The 17583-nt window shown below is 38.3% G+C and overlaps 1 protein-coding gene across 2 annotated transcripts in view; it reads right to left on the bottom strand.

Annotated features, from left to right (window-relative positions):
• The window catches only part of ZNF277 (zinc finger protein 277), a 106228-nt gene that overhangs the window by 88356 nt on the left and 289 nt on the right, over positions 1 to 17583 (bottom strand). The gene's annotated exons all lie outside the window — the stretch shown is intronic.

Raw genomic sequence — 17583 nt, 5'->3', positions numbered from 1 at the left:
CCTGTGGTAAAGTAGCAGATTAAATTAGTGGTGACAGGCAATGAGGAGTCTTGAATGAGGATATACTTTCATTTTGGGCTTTTTCCTATAGGCATGGAGAAATCATAGCTGGTTTTTGAGCTGGAAGGAGACATGATAGTTTACACATTTTAGAAAGACTTACTGACCTTCCCATCCAGTTTGAACCGCTTAAGGAACGTGCTCCATTAACAAGAGCCTCTGACCTACTTGTCCTGCCTCTGTACATGCATCTTCACATTAGGACTGCCACGAGGTGGTTTTTAGTCAGAAAATCTGATTCATGTTATTCACTCACCTAAAACACTCCCCATCATGTAGGACATAATCCAAGTTCTTTTGCTAGGTCCACAAACTCCTTTTTAATACAACCCTTGCTCCCTTTTCAGGCTTGTCTCTCAGCCTTGTCTCCACCACATCATTTTAGGCTATGATAATACATACTTGTAGGGCATCTTCAAGCCTTTCCTCATGCAGCTTCCTCTATCAAAAAGGCCTATCTCACCTGGCAAAGACCTTGGCCTATGTATTACTCCTAGAGAAGCCTACCCAAACCTCTCTGATAGGTAAGAAGCATATGTGACAGTTACCTCTTTGCTTCAGTGTGATCTTTTATTGTACTTCTGCATTATTATCCTCTACTAGACAAGTGTCTCCTTCGGGGCAGGAATTTTGTCTTATTATTTTTTTGTGCCTTCAGGATTTAGCATGTAATTAGTGCTCAATAAATGCTCGGTAAAACTCAGAGCCTAAGAAAATCAAAAGTGTCCTTTTTGATCCATAAGGCAAAATGTCTGCGTGCTCTCTTGTTTCTAATTAGGGAGATTCTACTAACTACTTCTGGAGACCATTTGGCCTGAAGGAGAACAAAGATCCAAATCCTGAAATATACACATCCTCATAAATAAGGGCCTGAGCACTAGACAGCTTCTTGGTTCTTCTAAGATGGTTATGAGATGTAGTCTTTTATTGCATTTTATCTCCCACTACTTCTCTCTTTACTCTGAAGCTTTAAGCAGTTTCTGAAATGTCCCTGGATGACACCTGCCTCTTTTTTTTCTCCCTGAGGTTCAGGTACTCTATCCAACTTCCTGCCTCCTAGAGTCTTTCCTAGTCCTCTAGTCTCTCTCACTTCTTCCATGAAGCCAATTATGATCATCCCTTTCAAGCAAATTTTTTCTCTATCCATTCCTCTATCCACTGGTGGGAGCTTAACCTAGTTACTGGTATGTGTGTCTCTTCTCTAGACTATAAGCAAGACAGAAACTATGTCGTGTCCTTTTAAAATATTTTCCAAAGTGACTTATCCCAATGTCACTCCCAGCTCAAATACTCTATAAATATTTAGATTAACTGATACGTGACTGACAATTTAAAGGGGAAAGAGCCCAGTCATAGTCAGGATAGAAAGGATGGTCAAAGTAGAAAGGCACTAGTCAGTAAATCCAAAGATGTACATTTCAGCATGATATTAATATACCTCTGCTTTATTTATATAACCCATTACATTTTATAAATCATCTCCTAAACATCTCGGTATTAAACTGCCAGATAAGAAAGATTATTATTTCTACTGTAATTATGAGAAAATAGAAGTTCAGAGAGTATAATGTATTTAAAGTCACACAACTAAAACATGAACTGGATTCTTGTCTATAAGTTTAGTGTTCTTTTCACTATACTATGCTCTCAACCTCAGGAAGAGACCAAATTTCAGGGGCTGTAAGTCCAAAGGACAATAGCTATCAGTCAATAAGCAAAAGGACTTAGCAGGTACTATGTACAATCTGAGTACCTAAAACAATAAAAAATGAGGAAAGTAAAAAATAACAGTGATGGAAAAGCCCCAGCATAAGACTACCGATATTTCATAAACTCTATCTGAATCCTTGGTGGTGACTTTCTATAAGGAGCTTAATATTCACGAGAATAAGGTCAATGTATAAATTCCAATGTCCATAAAGTCACACAGCAGGTACCATGTGCTGCAGAGTACTTTAAAAAGAGAGGGGGGGGACCTTTTCTCTCCCCAATTTACATGAAAACAAGCACTCGCCTGTGCACACACTCCTTGGCTAGGTCAGGAAGAAGGCAACCTGAAAAAAGGGAGTATCTTCAATATGTATAATGGATTGAATGGTGACTCAAGAGAGAGATTCACCTGGAACCTCAGATGTGTCCTTATGTGGAATAAGGGTCTCTGTAGAATAATTAAGGTAAATATCTTGAGATCATCCTGGATTAGGGTGGGCTCTAAATGCAATGACTGAAGTCTTTACAAGAGACAGAAAAGGAGGAGACAAAGAGACATAGGGAAGAAGGCTATCTGAAGACAGAAGCAGAAATCGGCATTACGCTGCCAAAAGCCAAGGATGACTGATGCTCCCAGATTCTCCTTTAGAGGCTTCAGAGGCAATGTGGCCCTGCTGACATCTTGATTTCAGCCTTCTGGCCTTCAGAACTGTGACAGAATAAATTTGTTTTTCTAGGCCACCAGTTTGTGGTAATTTGTTACAGGTGGCCTTTGGAAACTCATACAGTTTATATCAGTTGAAACTATTTGAATTAAAATTTCTCTCTCTACAAGCAGGTAATGCGATTCTCCTAGATAACTATATGATTAAGGCTTCAAAGAAGTGTGTAGCTAATTCAGTCTCTGGTTCAAGAATGGCTTCATACAAAAAGTGACATTTAAGCTAAGATTTTAAATATAAGTATGAGAGAAAGAGAAAGGGAGGAGGTTTACATTGATAAGTGTAACTTATGCAGGATATAACTTAAAAAAAAAAGTCCATAAGTATTTGAAAATGTGTTTGAGTTTCTACAAGTATGTGTGACTTTCACAGCAGGGTCCAAAGATCAGCTAATATTAATAATATGACAATAACTTTTGATAATTATCCATATATAAGATGAATTCAGAATCTGATTAATGTACTATCACAAGGGATATCAACAAACATGAAACTTTAGAAGAAGGTGACAATATAAAGAGAACAATCCAATTCTTTCACATATGCACTGCTTGCCTTAATTGGTTTACTCTGAAATCACATTTTAAGTGAGAATCCTGAAGAAATGGAGATTTGCCAGTTTGCTCTGAATACTGCTAACTAGAAGTGAGTAACAATGGTCCAATGAGTCATTTCTAAGCTGTTTTAAAAAACCTTTCACTAAAAAATTCCTCTACATCACACTAGTTGTGGATTTTACATCAAAGAGCTGCCTGGATTCATCATTTCATTAATAAACAGTAATTCAGAAACTGACATTTCTGACAATGATGCCATATACAGGCAATTAAAAAAAAAATTGCAACCAACCTACATTCTTCAAGTAAATGAAAGTTGATAGAGGAACGTGAATTAAATTTTTATAACCTTAAATAATGCATTAAATAGCTGTGGTTACCTGACTTAATAAGAAGCACAGGCTTGAGTGCCCTGGAACAGTAGGTCAGAAATTGGTAACTTAGGAACACTTTCCTTTTTTATTGTTCAATATTCAGATAATTCAAATGTTCTAAGAAAGGGGTACTAAATAAACAAAAGACATTGATTTGAAGAGTTCTCGTATTGTGCTCGAGGGCTGGGTTTTGTTTATTTAAGTATTTCAATACTACCATGGACATTTTCAAAAGAACTCTGGTGTTCTGGATATAATGGGGGGAAAATGCTCCTTAGAGGATGTTACATCTCCCTGAGGCACAACAAATAGTTATGCTTTTTGTTTCTACCCTGTGCCTACTACTCTGTGCTTATTCCCCCCCCCCCCCCCCACTAAGGACTTGAAGTAAAATAGGAAAGCCATAAAAATGAATGACAATGGTTATTACTATAGACACAGGGTGAACGATCTCTTCTTGAACATGTTTACAGATGAACTTTTGGGATGTCTAAGCTCCTAATAAATATGATCTGCTTAAGAGGAAAATGACCCTGACTAGCATTTCCCAAATCAAATTCCATGGAACACTAGAATCCCATGAAATGTTAATGTGTGCTAGCTGAGAAAAAGATAGTGGTCAACTATTTGGGAAACTACAGTATAGTATTTATCTCCTGGTCACAAAAATTAGCATACTAAAGTCCTGAAGTAAGGAAGCTATAAGTTGAAGTCAGTAACTGCAAATTATTTGATCATGAAATTCCTTGTGTAAAAAGGCATTATATATAATACTTCTGTCTTATGATTCTATGGAGTCCTGAAATATCATCCCTAAAAACATAAACAGCATACTAAATTTACATTAGCCCTATCTACTTCGGTCACATAGACAAATGAAAACAATGAGAACACAATTTTCTATGAATATCTCTCAAAAGCATGACAGCAAAAAGTGAATTTTTTTTTGGTCCATTACCTAAAAGTTTAATTCATTTAGGCTCTAAGAATGTATAAATTCATATGGTTGGATGTACTCAGAGTTTCATGTAATAAAAGGAAAACAGGATTGTGCTCTATATAGAAACAACTATAACTTCTGATACCTAAAAATATCACGTTAACGGGGGGAATTATTAACATCATAATCTGTTCAGATGTTTCATAAGGAAAAAGATCAAGAACAGGAATCTTTCTCTGAGGCATCAAATTCCATGTAGTCTAAGGGTCATGAGAAAGAAAGGGTGTTATTACCTTATACTTGAGAATTATATTACAACTGGCTGATTATTCAGGATTAATGAGCTCAGGGTTAGGAGTTCAGTGGCCATATGGGCAACTGTAATGAGTTGCCTGGAGCTAGGCCTCTGCCAATACTGCCAATCAGCATGGTAGGGGTCCCTAAACCCACCAGCAATTTGGCTCTGCTCCAGCAGGGGACCACCACCTCAACCCAGTGGCTCTACATCAGCCCAGTGGCTCCACATCAACCCAGTCTTGGCCTCATCTCCATCTGGGTCTGGGATGCTAGTCATTGGGCATGTGACTAATAGCTTGGAACCAAGCCTCAACTTGTATACCTTTTCCAGTAACTGAGTCCTCAACCCGTTGCCCTGATTCCGTAAGCTGTCTGATTTGATGCCTCACCCAGAATCTATGTTCCTCTTGTTTCTCTTAGGCTTTTTAATGGCTTGAGACCTGTCCCTAAAGCCCAGTTTATTTGTGATTGTGTTCCTGCTACTGACAAAGATTCTCTCCTTGACCAAACTTTGGTTTCCTGAAGGCTCCTCTGAATCCTTTTCGTGATTAGGCCTCACCAGCCCAGTTTTTGCAAGAATCCTGCTAAGTCAGTTCAATCTCCCATCCTCAGTATCTGATGTGGTTCCTCATCCTCTTACCATCTTCCAGGTGGTATCTCATTATCTGATATCTCACCCTGGCTTGCCTTTAGCAAGAATCTTGTCAAGTCTGTTTAGCCATATTTCCTCTTAGTATTTTCCATCCCCCTGCCCTTAACCTGCTCCTTGGCTAAAAGTCCCCGTCTTTCCTTGTATTTGGAATTGAGCACGGTTCTAGACCTGTTTATACTTAATTGACATCTGTTTTATCATCTTTGTGGCATTCTCTGCCTGCTGTCTCTGGGCCTTCCTCATGACAGGGCCCAAGGAGATGCTCAGCCTATCAAAGGGAGAATCTTCATATGCCACCTGCTGTGTCCCAGCATTGTTTTTCTAATCTCAGGAATTTCTTTACAGGACTGAGCAATCACCTGACTTCGTTAACAAAGGCATATTATTAAATTCTAGTGTGGGTCTTCATTATCTCTTACTTTGGCAAATATCCATGCCAGATATGTGTCCTACTGATCTAGCCATACTCTCTTGGAATAAGAGACCCTAGAAGTTACCTATTGCAGTGGTTCTCCACAAATTTTCTACCTTGATACACCTGGTCAATTACACTCACATGTGCAACAAATTCTTAAGGGAATACACAGATATACTTGTTTTCTTTCTACACAGACTCTAGTACATGTATAATTGGCTCCCTAGCTGTAAACCTGCCTTCTCTTTATTTTATTGATATTTGAAAGATGCAGTTGAAAGGATGCTAATATAAATGAATTATCTTGTTTACAAACCAGGAAATCTTAACCATGAGGGCAAATAACTTCTCTAAAATCAGAGAGTCCGTTAGAAGCAGAAGTCAAATTAAAACTCAGGTCTCTGGCTCCTTTTCCAGCGAGCTTTCTATGAAACAGTACTATCTATGATCATTGATGCTAGAAAAAACCCCTCAAAGTCCTAGTAGGTATTAGCATTACTTTTATTCATGCAGGTGCATATTTATAAAGCTTTCAAATATCAAAAATTCCAATAAGCTTCCAGACACTTTTTCACCTTCTTTTCCTACCCCTCCCCTCCTCCAGGTGTGGAAATTAGGTGTATGGTGCTTTAACAAAGACAGCTTGATTGCTGTTATATTACTGCTCAACAACAGTTCCTGCTATTAATTGCTTTATAATGATAACTACAATTAGTAGTACAAGATATTTTCTCTTCTAATTGGCTATTACTGGTGAATAGCAGCTTGTTACATAACAGAAAATTGTGTTAAATAACCACAATTACAATTCTGAGGTCCTTCTCTTAAAAAACAAATCTGTGTAAGTCTTTGAAAAAAACACTAAAATTTTATTTTATTTTTTCTTATAAGGCAGGGCCTCTGTAATTACTTGGGGGAGGATGCATCTTTCAGTTAAGAGAAAGCACAAAATGAGGACAGTGTTAGAGAAACCAGGAGCCAGAACATGCATTTCCTTTCTTTTAAAAATAAACACATTTAAAAGCTTTCAGCTCCTTAGTCAATGCATACAAATTGCAGATTCAAATGTATCCACTTCTTCCCACACTGTAATATGGAAACAGAAAGGACTCTCCAATTAGCTGATAAAATATGACTGCAGAGCCCCGCCAATCACAGTGAAATGTTCCCATAGATAAAGCTGGGGGTTCTTCTTCATTTGTGCCTCAAATATAGGACCCAGCATGGAGCCCATCCATAGTCACCACTCAACCAACACCAAATGCCATCACAGCATGGCACTGTAGAAGATGAAGTAATCTTAAGGTATATGTGACTGTCTTTGCCCCTAAAGGGTTTACGTATTACAAAATCAAGGGTATGACTCAAACTCTAATGTTGATTAGTCTGCAATCAGTTAAGTCATATCCAGACTTTTCTAGTAGTGGTAGTCATAATAATAACGAGGGTCAAACGACTTGCTTGAGCTCACCCAGGTTGTAACTGACAGTTACTTTTGAATCCATTTTTTCCTATTCCAAAGACCTGTCACAGCCTCTTGTGATAGACCTTCATCAGCAGCATCATTCATCCCTATATTCATTCACTGCTTCACTCAACCTCCCAAAAAGATAGTTAACTGCAGCATTTTCATGATAAAATGGAGACTCAGAGGTTAAATAATTTTCCCCAAACTCACACCGCTACAAAGCAGCAAATTCATGATCAGAGTCTGGTATTTCAGACTTTGAATACATTTTTTCTTTCCACACATTTTTACTCAATGTATCCCACATTGACTTATATCACTTAAAATATTCTATGACTTCTCAATTGTTGATACCCCCTCCCCAAATGAAGCAAAGGTTTAAGTTCTGTTTATTTCTAGAAACTTCACTTGGTCCCTACAGCTAAAGATAGCACCCAACCCCAGCTGGCTATCTTGCAAAGAAATGACACTGGTCACAAAGAGTATTAGCTGAGATGAAAACAGAGGCAGAAGACTCATCAGTCAAATCCATTACCACTTTTGGAAAAAGCTGCTCTGCGCATGTTTGGGTCAATGAGGTCAGTTAGAACACACTTGTTTTAGCAAGAGATGGCAATTCTTTAAGATGCTGTCAACGAAAGCCAATCCATTCAAAGTGTGGTGAGTTTATTAAATAAATCGTAGCAAAACTGAACTCTAATTCTGTATCAAAGGTCTCCAAAAACAGCCAACAGAAACACGTAAAGATTCAATCACTGGAAATGGCAGTATACTGCTTTGTTTCTATTTACTCATGGATTTATGTTTAGAAGAAAGTATAATTTTTATTACATGAATCTGGTCAACATTATCTCCAATTTTTCAAGATGGGAAGCGCATGTGTTGTGGAGAATGGCACTGTTCTTTTGCATGAATGGAAGGTCTTTGTCAACGCAATGAGAAGTGTATGTAAATTCTGTGATACTCCAAGTAATCCCTCAACAGGAGCCTCATCATGAAACAGAAAAGACACATTAAGGTTGTAGTACTCAAAATCATTACCTGTATTACCTCTGGCACACATGCTAAAGATGAGCCTATACCTGTGTCTGAAGTAGGTCACCATTTATTGAAGACCAGGCTACTACGTTTATCATCTCGGTCATCATTTCAACATTTCAGCAAGAGAGATTTGATTATTACCCATTTTACAGAGGAGAAACTGAGATTCTGAGGTTGATTAACTTGCCTATGGGTGTTAAGTAACCAGGATTTGATCTTACATTGGCCTGACCTCAAAATGTACACGCATACTCTTTTTCCTATACCACACTGCCTTTCTAAAGTAACATTAGCTTTGGAACATATTTATGCTCAAGGAAAGTCTGTTTCAGACCTTATCCACTGGAATTTAGTTTCTGTGAGACGTCATTATAATAGTAAATAGGATAAAGGTCTGTTTTGGTTACTGTGTGACCTTGTGCAAGCCACTCCTGCACCAGTTTCCTCACTTATAAATGAAAAGGGGGTAATATGAGTATCTACTTCAGGGATATTGTGAGGATGAAATGACGTAAGACCTATGACAGCATTTGAAACAGTACTTGGCACACAGCTGCTGCTCAACAAATGTTAGCTACTTGAATCAGCACCACCATTATTATAATATCCTCTTTTATAAAATTTCCCCTTAATATCCTACAAGTTAATTTCCACATATTTTTCATAGGAAAACAAAGGATGTTTTGAAGGAGGCCTCTTCAGAATCTTACACCAAACCCACAAGATGAGGTTTCTATAATTCTTTTTCTTCCATGACATCCTCTAGCCTTGTACCTTGCAAGGTCATCCCAGTGTGCAAGATTATCTGAACTTGCTGACTCTGAATCTGGGTATGTGTGTGGGGAGCTGGGGATGAGGGGGCAGCACTGCGTAGGGGTGAGAAGAGGTATGAAGATATTATAAAAGGCTTTCAGAGCACATAGATGCAATGCTAGTACAGAGCACCAACAGACACTCTGATGACCCCCAGGAATGCACGGGCAGCCTAAGCAGGTATCACCAACACATTCCTAAGCTTCTCCTTGGTTATGACACAATGTAGATTGCTTCCTAAGTAAATACAGAATCAGAGGGTAGGCAGTTTTATAGTTCATTTAGGCATACCTTTACACTGAAAACAACTAATATTTATTGAATTCCAAGATGGTAAAAGGAAATAATACCAGGCTGTCATAGATATATAACTGAATGAAATAATCACAACTCTGCAAAGTAGGTATTATATTCATATTTTCATAAACGCAGCAGCATATTCAATAAAGCTATACACAACTACTAAACATCAGAACTGAAATTCAAATACAGTTTTCCAAGATGGGGTCTAGCTCTCTTTCCACTGTCACTTCAAATGTATGAGACTGGACTAAAGCTGGAAATATGACAACCTGTGGAAAACCAGATAACTGCCAGATGAGGGAACACTGACTTCAATTTCTATGCAGCAGCTCATTCAGTTATGGGTTCAAGGTTATAAAGGATAGCCGTGAAGTACTTTTTTAAAAAAATCTAATCATCTAAACAACACTAATACTTAAAAAAAAAGACTGAAAACTATGTGAGAATGCTAACTGTGATTACCTGTTACAGAATATCATCTTCATGATGATATATTCTGCATTTCCTAGTTGGTGTGCATTAACTTCCACAAGCATAAAACATATACTCAAAAGATCAACAAGGAAATAAAGGCTTTAAATGACACACTGGACCAAATGGACTTCACAGATATATTCAGAACATTCCATCAGAAAGCAACAGAATACACATTCTTCTCTAGTGCCCATGGAACGTTCTCCAGAACAGATCACATCCTAGGTCACAAATCAGGTCTCAACCGGTACCAAAAGATTGGGATCATTCCCTGCATATTTTTGGACCCCACAATGCTTTGAAACTAGAATTCAATCACAAGAGGAAAGTTGGAAAGAACTCAAATAAATGGAGGCTAAAGAGCATCCTACTAAAGAATAAATGGGTCAACCAGGAAATTAAAGAAGAATTAAAAAAATTCATGGAGACAAATGAAAATGAAAACACAACTGTTCAAAATCTTTGGGATGCAGCAAAGGCAGTCCTAAGAGGAAAGTATATAGCAATACAAGCCTTTCTCAAGAAACAAGAAAGGTATCAAATACACAACCTAACCCTACACCTAAAGGAGCTGTTGAAAGAACAGCAAATAAAGCGTAAACCCAGCAGGAGAAGAGAAATAATAAAGATCAGAGCAGAAATCAATGAAATAGAAACCAAAAGAACAGTAGAACAGATCAACGAGACTAGGAGCTGCTTCTTTAAAAGAATTAATAAGATTGATAAACCCCTGGCCAGACTTAACAGAAAGAAAAGAGAAAGGACCCAAATAAATAACATCATGAATGAAAGAGGAGAGATCACAACCAACACTAAAGAGATACAAACAATTATAAGAACATATTATGAGCAACTATATGCCAACAAATTAGACAATCTGGAAGAAATGGATGCATTCCTAGAGATGTATCAACTACCAAAACTGAACCAGGAAGAAACAGAAAACTTGAACAGACCTATAACCACTAAGGAAATTGAAGCAGTCATCAAAAATCTCCCAACAAACAAAAGCCCAGGGCCAGATGGCTTCCCAGGGGAATTCTACCAAACATTTCAAGAAGAATTAATACCCATTCTTCTGAAAATGTTCCAAAAAATAGAAATGGAAGGAAAACTTCCAAACTCGTTTTATGAGGCCAGCATTACCTTGATCCCAAAACCAGACAAAGACCCCATCAAAAAGGAGAATTACAGACCAATACCCCTGATGAACAGGGATGCAAAAATTCTCACCAAAATACTAGCCAATAGGATCCAACAGTACATTAAAAGGATTATTCACCAGGACCAAGTGGGATTTATTCCTGGGCTGCAAGGTTGGTTCAACATCCACAAATCAATCAATGTGATACAATACATTACTAAAAGAAAGAACAAGAACCATATGATCCTCTCAATAGATGCAGAAGAGCATTGACAAAGTACAGCATCCTTTCTTGATTAAAACTCTTCAGAGTGTAGGGATAGAGGGTACATACCTCAATATCATAAAAGCCATCTATGAAAAACCCACAGCGAATATCATTCTTAATGGGGAAAAACTGAGAGCTTTTCCCCTAAGGTCAGGAACACGGCAGGGATGTCCACTATCACCACTGCTATTCAACATAGTACTAGAAATCCTAGCCTCAGCAATCAGACAATAAAAAGAAATCAAAGGCATCCGAATTGGCAAAGAAGAAGTCAAACGCTCACTCATTGCAGATGATATGATACTTCATGTGGAAAACCCAAAAGACTCCACCCCAAAACTGCTAGAACTCATAGAGGAATTCAGTAAAGTGGCAGGACATAAAATAAATGCACCGAAATCAGTGGCATTTCTATACACCACCACCAAGACAGAAGAAAGAGAAATTAAGGAGTCAATCCCATTTACAATTACACCCCAAACCATAAGATACCTAGGAATAAATCTAACCAAATAAATCTAACCAAAGAGGCAAAGAATCTGTACTCAGAAAACTATAAAATACTCATGAAAGAAATTGAGGAAGACACAAAGAAATGGAAAAACGTTCCATGGTCATGGATCAGAAGAACAAATATTGTGACAATGTCTATGCTACCTAGAGCAATCTACACATTCAATGCAATCCCTATCAAAATACCATCAACTTTTTTCAAAGAAATGGAACAAATAATCCTAAAATTTGTATGGAACCAGAAAAGACCCCGAATAGCCAGAGGAATGTTGAAAAAGCAAAGCAAAGCTGGTGGCATCACAATTCCAGACTTCCAGCTCTATTACAAAGCTGTAATCATCAAGACAGCATGGTACTGGCACAAAAACAGACACATAGATCAGTGGAACAGAATAGAGAGCCCAGAAATGGACCCTCAACTGTATGGTCAACTAATCTTCAACAAAGCAGGAAAGAATGTCCAATGGAAAAAAGACAGTGTCTTCAACAAATGGTGTTGGGAAAATTGGACAGCCACATGCAGAAGAATTAAACTGGACCATTTCCTTACACCACACACAAAAATAGACTCAAAATGGATGAAAGACCTAAATGTGAGACAGGAATCCATCACAATCCTGAAGAACACAGGCAGCAACCTCTTCCACCTCAGCCACAGCAATTTCTTCCTAGACACATTGCCAAAGGCAAGAGAAGCAAGGGCAAAAATGAACTATTGGGACTTCATCAAGATAAAAAGCTTTTGCACAGCAAAAAGCTTTGGTCAACAAAACCAAAAGACAACCGACAGAATGGGAGAAGATATTTACAAATGACGTATCAGATAAAGGGCTAGTATCTAAAATCTATAAAGAACTTACCAAACTCAACACCCGAAGAACAAATAACCCAGTCAAGAAATGGGCAGAAGACATGAACAGACATTTCTGCAAAGAAGACATCCAAATGGCCAACAGACACATGAAAAAGTGCTCAACATCGCTTGGCATCAGGGAAATACAAATCAAAACCTCAATGAGATATCACCTCACACCAGTCAGAATGGCTAAAATTAAGTCAGGAAACGACAGATGTTGGCGAGGATGTGGAGAAAGGGGAACCCTCCTATACTGTTGGCGGGAATGCAAGCTGGTGCAGCCACTCTGGAAAACAGTATGGAGGTTCCTCAAAAAGTTGAAAATAGAGCTACCCTATGACCCAGCAATTGCACTACTGTGTATTTACCCCAAAGATACAAATGCAGTGATCTAAAGGGGTAAATGCACCCCAATGTTTATAGCAGCAATGTCCACAATACCCAAACTATGGAAAGAGCCAAGATATCCATCAACAGATGAATGGATAAACAAGATGTGATACATATATACATATGTATCTATATATACACACAATGGAATATTTTTTTAAATTAATTAATTTATTTTTAAAGATTTTTTATTTATTTGAGAGAGAGAGAGAGAGAGAGGGAATGAGAGAGAGAGCACATGAGAAGGGGGAGGATCACAGGGAGAAGCAGACTCCCTGCCGAGCAGGGAGCCCAATGTGGGACTTGATCCAGGGACTCCAGGATCATGACCTGAGCCGAAGGCAGTCGCTCAACCAACTGAGCCACCCAGGCACCCCCCCACACAATGGAATATTATGCAGCCATCAAAAAACCCGAAATCTTGCCATTTGCAACGACATGGATGGAACTAGAGGGTATTATGCTAAGCGAAATAAGTCAATCAGAGAAAGACAAGTATCATATAATCTCACTGATATGAGGAATTTGAGAAACAAGACAGAGGATCACAGGAGAAGGGAGGGAAAAATGAAACAAGATGAAACCAGAGAGGGAGACAAACCGTAAGAGACTCTTAATCTCAGGAAGCAAACTGAGGGTTGCTGGAGTGGTGGGAGTGGGAGAGATGGGGGGGAGCTGGGTGATGGACACTGGGGAGGGTATGTGCTATGGTGAGCACTGTGAATTGTGTAAGACTGATGAATCACAGACCTGTACCTCTGAAACAAATAATACATTATATGTTAAAAAAAAAATAGTAGGAAGGGAAAAATGAAGGGGGGCAAATCGGATGGGGAGATGAACCATGAGAGACTATGGACTCTGAGAAACAAACTGAGGGTTTTAGAGGGGAGAGGGGTGGGGGTATGGGTTAGTCCGGTGATGGGTATTAAAGAGGGCACATTCTGCATGGAGCACTGGGTGTTATACGCAAACAATGAATCATGGAACAGTACATCAAAAACTAATGATATAATGTATGGTAACTAACATAACATAATAAAATAAAATTAAAAAAATAAAACATATACTCAGTTTTTTATTTGATTTCAATTCCTCTGTGTAAAATAGCAGCCATTCTAAGTACTTTGAATAAATTTCAAATAGATTCTAACCATTAACTGTTAGAGTGTTTACTTCATGCAGCTCAGATAAGCACTGGATGTAATAAAAGTAAAATAAGACAACTCTTGCCCTGAAGAAGTTTATAGTCTACTGGGGTAGACAAAGCTGCCAATAAATAACTACAGTTTGATTCGGTAAGTGTGATAATGGAGATGTGGGAAGGAAAGCAGGATGACTGAAGATGAGGCTGGAAAAGTAGATTTGAATCTTAAATGCCATGTGGAGAATTTAGATCTCATTATATAAGCATGAGAGTGACACTGAAGATTTGACGTGAGGACGCACGAACCCATTTGTGTTTTGGAATATGGACTAAAGAAGGGAAAAATCAAGAGTCAGTGCGATCACTAGGAAGGTTTTGCAATCATGCAGGCTGGAATTCATTTCTGGTTAAACAATGATTAAATATTGACAAAGTGCCAAGACAGGGTCAGGCAGACAAAACCAAACATGTCAGACTTTTGGTCCCCAAGAACACAGTTTGGAGGATGGGGGACACAAGTAATTAATTCAGCAGTAATGGTGAGGGTTAGAAATAGAATAGAGGCTAAAGAGATGAAGAACAAATTCAAAAGATGATTTCAGGCACAGAAAAATAAGGCTTAGTATCTCATCAGATTCAGGATGTGAGGGCAAGATAGGAATCAAGGATGCTTCCTAGGTTTCTAGCTAAGGCTTGACGTTATTTACTGAAAGAGCAAATATAAGAATGAGGAGTTGAGACCACCTGCTACCCCACTCCTTCTAGAGACATCACAAATTAGTTAATAAGGTCTCCATAGGAAGTACATTATAAATCCAAAGTAGCATTCCTATGATTATCATCTAGTGAGCATGCATTTGCAGAGAAAAAAGTTAACTGTCCAAGTATTACAATATGGACACATAGGTTAATACTGTCAGAAAAAAACCACCTCCATGACAAAAATTTCCTGTAAATACTGTCAGTTAATAAACTATATGTGTTATCTTACTGCCTCTGACTAAAAACAGCAGAACAAAAAATACCAATAATACATCGCCAAGTGTGATTTACTATCTGTTCTTAATTTACTGTTACTTAACATACTATCTTGTATTTACTATCTGTTCTTAATTTTAGAAGATAGTATGATATCCCAGTTACAGTTCAAATGTATGCAAAGCAGTGTCGTGCAAGATCAGGGACTTTTCTGGAGAGGGATGGAGCCTCAGGAAGTCTGGCAGCGCAGATCTCAGGTAAGGTACTGTACCTGCTTGCACACCACTCAGTGACATTGGAGTAGAAATGTTCACTCCCAGGACATTAAGCACACAGACTGATATTTTAATTAGACCAAGAGTGAAACCTCTTAAAAAAAGTTTTCAAGAAATTAATGATTTTCCAAAGAAAGACATTCTTGAGAACCTAAGTAACTGTTTAACAAAAAAATAGAATATACTTTTAGTATCACTATTTCCACCCAAAATTTGTATCACACTTTGCAGGCTTTGAAAAGAATTCGGATAAAGTTACAGAATCATACATAAATTATTAAGGGGATTTTTAATGACAACCTTACCTGATAAGAATGATATAAAAATCAACCATTAGTTCTCCCATTGACTGCTACAGATTAATAAGAATACTTGTCAGCTATGAGCCAAGGTGAGTAATTTTTTTGTTACAGATGCTTCAAATTCACTGCTGCTCAATACTTCTGTTGAAAACAAACTGGAACATAAAATCATGCTTTATAGCACTTACTCAATTCAATCCAATAAGTCATTTAAACATTGGTCCTTGATTAATGATTTCCTCACACAGGTAAGCACATGGGAAAAGAAGACTTATATATTACTGATAGGTGTGTATGCTGACACCTTTCAAAGGGAAAATCTGACATCTATCAAAATTTTAAACCTGTGTTTCCTTTGGCCCATCAATTCCTCAAGAAATCCACACTAAGAGGGGGAAGGACATGTATATAAAGTTGTTCACTAAGCCCGCTCCATGTTCATTAATAGAGGAATGGTTAAAGTTATGGCACATTCATATTATGGAATACAACTGGCACAGTCCTTAAAAAGAATGAAGCAACAAATATACTGACATGGAAGGGTGTCTATAATAGATGATTGGGAGAAAGGAGGTTGTAGATCTTTGAGCTTACACAGAATGATCCCTTTTTATTTTTCAAATTCGAAACAATACAGGTGTGTGTCGCGTAGGAATATGTGAGAAAGAACACACAATGAACTTTTAAGAGTTGTTACTTTGGGAATGAACTGTGTGGTGGAGGAACTTTCATTTAACTTAAATGCACTGGCTTCAAATATTTATTATGAAAACTTTTTATAATAACTAAAGATATTTAAAAGTTCTACAATGTTTTTGAAAGGAATTCCCAATTTTCTTTTTTATGAGTTAATCTGTGAGATAAATTCATCAAAGATTTCATCTTTAAATGTTACACGGGTAGCCAGCCCTCTGGAACTTTGAGAATCTGGAAAACCTTACTAGTATCTTACCATCAGGTAAGAGCCCCCAAATGAACTGCTTGGGGTGTGAGTATAACTATCTAAAGTCAGGAGCCTATCAAAGATTTCTTTGGTAGAGGTATTAAAATAATTAATTTCAGATGGGCACTGGGAAGAAATTGCACTTTATCTCTGTGCTGCTGAATAAAAACTCAAGACTAAATGTCAATTTAATCGTGAAAACAAAAACAAAGTAACCCCCAAAAATATCAAACAAGGACCGAAAACCTTTGAGTCCCAAACCATGTCCAATAGAAAAAGACAACTTGTGCTAAATTACACATCAAGACAAAAAAGAAGGGAGGCGGACGGGGATAGATAGATGCCCTAAAGGTAAAAGAAGAGGGCGAGAAATCCTCAAGACAATCCCCCTGACAGTCTCCCAAAGTTTAGTTTTTTTGATCTCTACAGTGGATCACAGAGCAACTTAAAAGACAAGTAGAGCCAAAGTAGTTCCGATGATTTTCATAACCACCTTCAAATTTTCTCTGAAGCCAAGAATGCAGAACATCACTTCTTTTCCTCTTTAAGAACTCAGCCAGGGTCTACGTACAATCCTGGAGATCGCCTCGGGCGATCAGAGAGGCTGTGAGAGGCACATTTTCCCTTCAGAGGCCGCTCCAGCCAGCAATTGAGCAACTCCGTGGAGTGGAGGGAAGTGACCAGTCTTCAACTGGAAATCCTCCCGAACACAAATAAAACATATCTCCCGAGGCCAACCGAGGCGGAGGCAGGGTACTGGAGAGGAGAGAGCTGCTCATCCCGGAGCTACAATCACACGTGAGCGAACATGACTTGACACACACCCACCCCGCAGCGAGCGCAAAGCTGGGAGCTCCAAACGGAAGACAAACGCTCAGGGAGCTTCCCTGGCTGCGGGGAAGGCCTTTCTATCCCATTTTCTCTTTCCTCCCCAGGAGCCT

The sequence above is a fragment of the Mirounga leonina genome, unplaced genomic scaffold (genome assembly GCF_011800145.1).
Source record: "Mirounga leonina isolate KUSES-001 unplaced genomic scaffold, KU_Mleo_1.0 Mir_174, whole genome shotgun sequence".
Taxonomy (NCBI): domain Eukaryota; kingdom Metazoa; phylum Chordata; class Mammalia; order Carnivora; family Phocidae; genus Mirounga; species Mirounga leonina.
The sequence above is the reverse complement of the archived record's forward strand: the minus strand, read 5'-3'. Positions and strand labels throughout refer to the sequence as shown.